The sequence below is a fragment of the Globicephala melas genome, chromosome 3, assembly GCF_963455315.2.
Source record: "Globicephala melas chromosome 3, mGloMel1.2, whole genome shotgun sequence".
Taxonomy (NCBI): Eukaryota; Metazoa; Chordata; class Mammalia; order Artiodactyla; family Delphinidae; genus Globicephala; species Globicephala melas.
Window position 1 is genome coordinate 27,371,086 of NC_083316.1, and position 7,570 is coordinate 27,378,655.

The following is a 7,570-nucleotide window of genomic DNA, read 5'->3' on the forward strand; positions in this document are numbered from 1 at the left end:
AATCTGCCTGCCAATGCAGGGGACACAGGTTCAAGCCCTGGTCTGGGAAGATCCCACGTGCCGTGGAGCAACGAAGCCCATGTGCCACAACTACTGAGCCTGAGCTCTAGAGCCCGTGAGCCACAACTACTGAACCCACGTGCCACAACTACTGAGCCTGTGTGCTACAACTACTGAAGCCCGTGCGCCTATAGCCCGTTCCCCGCAACAAGAGAAGCCACCGCAATGAGAAGCCCACCGCAACAAAGAGTAGCTCCCGCTCACCGCAACTAGAGAAAGTCTGCATGCAGCAATGAAGACCCAATGCAGCCAAAAATAAATAAATAAAATTTTAAAATTAAAAAAAAAAAAGAATTACCAAAAAAAAACCCCACAGTTATATACGTTTTTGAGATGGGGCTATACATTAAATGATGTAGATAGTTTGCACAATCCAAATCTGAAAATACAAAATGGTGGATCACTGTGACCCTTTACAAGATTGTAAGGAGACAGGTTAGGGGGTCCCCTGAGAAAGAGAACCAGAAATGGCTTTCTTGACATAAGAGAATCCACTTTGGCCTAAGCCGTTTTGTGACCTAAGCCTGGCCACAATGCTTGCCCTTAAACAGGTCAAAGTAATTAATGATTTTAAGGGAGGGAATGCAGAAACTAGGGAGGAGCAGTCAAGAAACAATAGTGCAGCCTTGGGGCAGGGTCCTGGCTCCTCAAGGTATATACACAACATATCTTTGAGTTCTGCAGGAACTAAGGCCCCCCCCAACCAGGTGGAGGATAGAATGATGACTTCAATCAACCTGTGCCCCAATTCTAGGCTGAATTCTCCTCTGCTCAAGCCCCTTCACGAATATACATGTACCCTTAGCTTAAAACTTCCCCAATTTTGCTGTTTGGGAGACACTGCTTTGGGAGTGATCCCCAGTGTTCTCCTTACTTCCCGCAAGTAATAAATCCTTCCTTCTCGTGATCTTTAGCTCTGTTGTATCTACTGGCTCAACACCCACCAAGAGGAGAACCCAGTTTTCAGGTAACAAGGTCAAAAAGGAACATAATCTTTTAGGAGTTGTTGGTGCTAGGAGATAGTTGCTCTTTATGGCTGAGCCAGTATTTCTGCCAAAAGGGGGGTGTGGTTGATGCATAATGCAGCTACACAATGCACAGTAGAGGCGAAAGAGGAGGCCAAAGGGCAGAGAAAAAATTTTATGTTTGAATATTCCTTAACTTGCCTTAGAATATGAGTTTTTATTTCACCAATCATTATCTGTCATCATACCTGTTAGTGATTATCACACTGTTTTATAATGGTTGTTTACTTGTTTAAATTTCCTCATTAGTCATGAGTTTCATGAGACTAAGAACCCCAGGTCTCACTCATTTTTGTGGCCCTGGTACCTACAATTATATTGAGCCTATCACTGATGCTAAAATCTATATATTTACTATCTATCTATCATCTATTTATCTACCTACTTATCAATCAAGGATTGGTAACATATTGTCAATATATCCTTTTTAAATGTAGTGAAGAGTGTGCAATTTTATAAAATAAAAATGTAATTGTGTATTACTTGTATGGCCAAAAAGAAGATAAGTTTATTGGACTGTTTTCCCCACCTTCCATTGGAAAACCACTTATCTTCATCCTGCATCACTTGGGTGGGTCTCCCTTGGCCCCGGAGGAGATTCAGCCCCAGAAGTTCATGACCCAGGCTTGGCCAGTTTGTCTTCCCCATTTTTCTGGGCGTGTCTGTGAGGGTATTTCTGGATAAGAGTAACATCTGAATGAGTAGACTAAAGCAGACTGCGCCTTCCTAATGATCCACTGAAGATCTGAATAGAATAAAAAAGCTAAGTGAGAGGAAACTCCTCCTGCCTGATTATTTGAGGTGAGACATTGTCTAGTGGAAACTCAATTTCCCACTGATTAACAGGATTACGCATCCTGGCTAGGACGGTAATGTGGGAAGTTGGGTGGGGCTGGGGAAGTAAAGCTAGATCCCAAATAAGGGCGACCAGATCACTCTGCTTCCAGCTTCACTCCACTACAATCCACTCTCTCTGGTACAGCCAGCGTAACAGTCCTAAGACAAATCTGATAGACCTAATCCTTCTTATGTCTCTCCATTGGTCCTGAAAAAAAGTGTAAACTCTCTATACATTGGCCATCATCTCTAAATTCTGCTTCTCTGTCCAGGACCTTTTTTTTTAAACCCCTACCCCATTTCTACGTGGCCCGTTATAGACACACAATTTTAAACATGTTTTGGTTTTGTTTTGTCGTTTGTCATGTGCTGAGATCACTCTTCACTTGCAAGACTGTCACTCAGTGAAGAAAAATTAGAATTATGATCCTAGTTACACTATACATAAAAAAGAAAACAGGTAAAAGAAGCTATTTATTCCTGAAAACCTTTCTGGAACAACTAACCAATAAATATATGGTAAACACATGCTATGCAGTAAACCCTTAGTAAAGGTGCATTGGCTAATACAGTGACACATAAAACAGTGTTTCTGTCTTCAGTTAGCTGTATGAAGAATATGGAGACAATATTCCAAATATTAAAATAAAAGTTAAAAATGATAAAAGATACAAACACTAAGATCAACATAACAACAGGAATGCCTTCATATGCTTTCATGTGATACTCCATGATTGCCAGGAAATCACCCAGTGTTGAGGTGATGCAGTTTGGAAGAGTGGAAGAAACATACATTTTGGAGACAAATAGACCTGTGGTCCCCTCCTAGCCCTGATTTTACTAACTCTATAACTGTGACCAAACCACTTAACCTCCCTAAATCTGTTTCCAAAATGATGAGGTACCATGCAGAATAATTATGGGGATTAAATAAGTTGCTCAAAAGCAGTAGAGATTTCCACCTGGAACACAGATGTTTGAATGTGAAGCACCTAGGCTGGAGCCCCTGGGATGTAAATGACCATCCTACAGCCAGAGGGCCCCTGAATGGTGAGGAACTGGAGAAGTGGTGCTCCTTGAGCTCTGTGCTGAGATAAAAGAAGCAGATCACAGAGCAGGAAAGGACCCAGAAAACACAGGTGAAGGAAGGAGAATATTAGAACACTGTAAAATTGATCACGTGTCTCCCTATTTGCTACCTCTGTCCTCTGTCATTCCCCCATCTACTCTCTACAAAGGCAAATGCAAATGCTTAAAATAAGAAACACTATGGACTTCATTTCAGCGACATACACGAGAGAGGAGGTGAGAAGAATCCCATCTCACAATCTGTCTCGGAGGAAGAAAAGTCTCTGGAAAGAAAGTAGCTTCTGGCATCTTCAGAGAAAAGGGAAGTAAGCTGAGTCCTATGAGCCTGCACAGAAAAAGGGAGAGGTGAGAAACGCTGCAAATGTGACCCTTAATTGCCATGAGGCACATTCAGGTTCCCAACATCTGATTAACTTCCAAAAGAAATATATACCCAACATATGCTCTAGATACAAATGGTAACTATGAGGTTTGCTAAGACCTTATGCTGGCCATAGACAAATGGCAAGATTTAGATGGATCTGAAGGGCTAAGATCATGAGCAAGTGAGCAAAGGCCAGGATACAGAAAAACACTGTCACCTCTCCTGGGGTACATCTATTTCACTGAAATTTATGAGGGCAGAGAAGAAACATAAACTGGAAAGTTACGAGGGCCTAAGTCGTGAAAGCTCTTTATTGCTAGGATAAGGACAACCTTTGCTCTAGGCAATGAAAAATCATTGTAAGGTTCTCAGCAAAGAAGAGGTATGACAAAACTGAAGATTAATTCAGGGGGATTTTTTAGGATAGTTCCTAATGAACCTAGAGTAAACGTGAGAGGGTAATTAGCCAGAACATTCATTTCCCCAAACATTATTAACTTTTATAGCCCTTTAGAGTTTGCAAAGGACTTTTCATACACCTAGTTTCATTTTATTCTCCCAACAAGTTCCAGAATCACGTGTTATTCTTATCTACATTTTATAGCTGAAGAACATGAAGATATCAGACAGGGTCTGCAGGATCTGCCTGAGAGAGTGGCTGCTTCAGTATTTCCCTGCACTACACATTAGGCTGGGGCATTCTGTCAAGTACTCTCAAAAGGAATAATATTTGCTTTTTATAGTCTTTTTCTGCCCATGTGCAGGATATTAAAGCACAAAGGCAGCTAAGATACACACGGACTATAGAGCTCTGCTCTGTGGTAGTACTAGGACTAGCTGTAGTTTTAGAACTAGGTCTAGGTATGCAGAGCTAGATCAGCTGTCCCAAATTCCACTCCTCTTTGCATGACTTTTGAACTGTATTTAAGGATAAAAGCCTGGAGGGAGTGACTTTTTGGACTTTGTGGTTTATCCAGCGATTTCACCAGCTATGTGATCTTAAGTAGACTCTTGAGAATTAAAAAAAAACATTTTTTAATTAGTTTGTGTTATTGACAAAAAGTCAAGGATATAGGCCTTTATTACAAAGACAATATGTTCTTTTGGGGGACTGCAGTAGAGAAACAATTCAATTAAATTATTGCAAGCCCAAAGGTGAAGAAGGTAATTAAAATATTAAAAAGACCTGTGTCTGAAGTCTCTGTCTCAGGGAAGCAGGTGTTCTTAGGAGACCAAGAGGAAGGAGAGGTGCTTGGAAAATACACTTCAGTTTTAGTGTTAGAAATCAGCAGTGTTACACTGAAAGTAAAACAAGAGAAGACAAGCTGATTAAGCTGCAGAGAGAAATTCCCTTAAGAAAAAAATTACTATGGTAGAGGCAAGAAGGGAAAAAGCGTATCTTTAACGAAAGGATAGATAGGAAACGGAGGTAGAAAGGTAGAAGGTAGAAGAGAACTAAGGTATTCTTCAAAAAAGCAGTAGAAAATGGGGAATGTGTTAGATGTTATTAGGTCAAAACAATGAGATCCACTGAAATAAAACAGGATGGGAAGCAAAGCCACTAAACAAACTGGAAAACTCAGAAGAAACCAGGGTTCAAACACCACAGAGTGCCCTCTTCAAGGTGTAGATAGGCTTTCTATTTTGGAAGCACCTACTAAAGGTTGACACTGTCATTCAAAATGCCCACAGAACATCTGGACAGTTTTGAAAAGTAAACCAGAAACATTGGTGTAAAATACTCAAAGAGTTAGACAGTGAGTTTCAATTTGACCAAGTAATTATGCTTGTGCCCTGAGTAAACGTATGGTTTTATATATATATATATAATAAATCTGCATCAGCATCATCTTCTGTGCTGTGGTCTATAGTGATGCTATATGCTATGAATCTGCATGATGCTTGGTATCAGCTTCAACAGCATTCACAATTTTAACCATATTTTTCAGATACAAAATGATTTGCAGGATTAACTGCAAAGAAATCAGAAGGGAAAAAATTCATATCAGTAAGGACCATATGTCTGATAGCTCTAATGATTTCAGACTAAAACATAAGCCAAGATTTATTTGGAAAGCATTGTGTCACTCCAAATGTGACTGGTAAGTAATTTTATCATAATAATGAACACCTTATAAGTGGTGTCACATTTTCCAAAGTGCACTGCATGGAACAACTAGTCTTGTCAGATGTTGTTAGAAGTTAAGCACCCTTGCATCCCCTCCCCAACAAAAACCTCCACAAAAACACCCTCTTAGTTCTTTTTAAGTGAAATAGCACCCAAATTCCTTTATAGTAGCTGTAAATACTGCTAAATGAATCACAAACACGTTTTGCCTTAGAGATAACACTCGCAGCACCTGTCATGCTCAGCATCTCCTTCTAAAGGTGCCCACAGTCCATGAGGAAAACAGCTGATCCCTGCAGCACAATGGCTAAACCACATGACCAGCCCCTCTGCCATTACAGATAAGACCAGGGGAGGCACCCGACCTAAGGAACAACCAATCCATCCATAAGTTGGCCTGTGACTTACAATGATGTGGCTTGGCAATTAGACAACTACTCTGATTCTCCCTGGTAACTTGAACCAGGACATGTGGAATAAATTGGCCAGTTGGTAATAGGAGGAGAAGCAAAAGACAAGACTGACTGAATCTTGTTACTAGCAGAGTACTAGAGTTCAAAGCACAACTTCCTTATACTACAGAGCACCTCGGATTCTGATCAACCATCAAGCTGCAGTCTTTGCATGGGCCTCGCATGAGGCCCAGTTGTCAATTTTCCTGCAATCCACCTGGCCTGGCTACACAGATGAGATTCTCCTTTCCCTTTCTACTTCATGTTGTTTAAGAATAAATTTCCTATTTGTCAAAATCACCAAATGAGTTTCCTTCTTGCAACCAAAAGACCACGTCTCCCCATTCTCACTGTAATCAGATTCATTCTTACCTGGTTATGTTCCAGCTGAATGTTTTCCTAAGATGTACTAACAGCAAAGGAGAACTTTCCATGCAATCTTCCATTGTTACACACCCTCTGTACTTCCTTTCTTTTTTAATGTTCTTACCTGAGTGAATAAGAGATTATAGATCATCTTGAATCTTCTCTAATTCATATTTCTAAAAAGTTGATTATGTGCAATCTTCTATTATTTTTAACATTTTTTGTAGTGTAGCTCTTAAATAATTTTGTTCCACTTCTCAAAGCAGAGATGTTGAGAATCACTGTCCTAGAAAGTATGTAGAGTAGTAGACATAAATTATAACACTGGATGTCAGTCAATATTTTTTTTGTTGGTAAATACAAATAAAGTTGCATAAGAGCATGTTGTGCTCTGGATCTGAGATCTGCTGGAAGCTCCCATCATCTTTGCTTAGCCCTTAATGTGCATGATGAAAGTACCCCTTCCTAACACCAGAGGGCACTGTGCCATCAGGATACTGCCAGCAACTGATTTTTGCAGCTGCTTCTATCAATACATTCCTAAACCACATTCAACCTCTCAGAAAAGCCTTCTGCTTTTTCTTTTTGCTATTCTTGGGCCAGGACTGGTTCTGAGGTTACATGAGAACAAGGGATTAAGAGAGGCTGCTAAAGACCAAGTTTCACAGGGATAAGAACAATCTGTAATTTTTTAGCCATTATTATTCTGCCTCTAGCAAATCCAGTATCTTGATCTTTCTGGTCCTCATTATTCTCATTTAAAATTAAGATACAATTCTGGCTTCCTTGGTGGCGTAGTGGTTAAGAATCCGCCTGCCAATGCAGGGGACACGGGTTCAAGCCCTGGTCCCGGAACATCCCACATGCCGCGGAGCAACTAAGCCTGTGCGCCACAACTACTGAGCCTACGCTCTAGAGCCCGCGAGCCACAACTACTGAAGCCCGCGCGCCTAGAGCCAGTGCTCCACAACAAGAGAAGCCACCGCAATGAGAAGCCCATGCACTGCAACAAAGAGTAGCCCTCCGCTCACCGTAAAGAAAGCCTGTGCGCAGCAGCAAAGACGCAACACAGCCAAAAATAAATAAGTTGTTTTAAAAAATTTTTTAAATAATTAAGATACAATTCTCGGGAAAACATGTCTAATGAGCATAATTAAACAGTTTTGCATTAGAAGGTAAGACTAGATCCTGTTGATTCTCATTGCAATTTAAATATGGGAAGTCAGATTGGTTTACTTAAGCCTATAAA

General features: G+C 40.6%; 1 long non-coding RNA gene across 1 annotated transcript; it reads right to left on the reverse strand.

Moving 5' to 3' along the window:
* Nucleotides 1-376: 376 nt before the first annotated feature.
* Nucleotides 377-6,451, reverse strand: LOC115845584 (uncharacterized). Its single transcript, XR_009563271.1, has 3 exons — nt 6,328-6,451; nt 4,562-4,674; nt 377-3,336 (listed from the first exon to the last, which is right to left on the reverse strand). It is a non-coding gene; the product is annotated as an uncharacterized lncRNA (long non-coding RNA).
* Nucleotides 6,452-7,570: the final 1,119 nt, after the last annotated feature.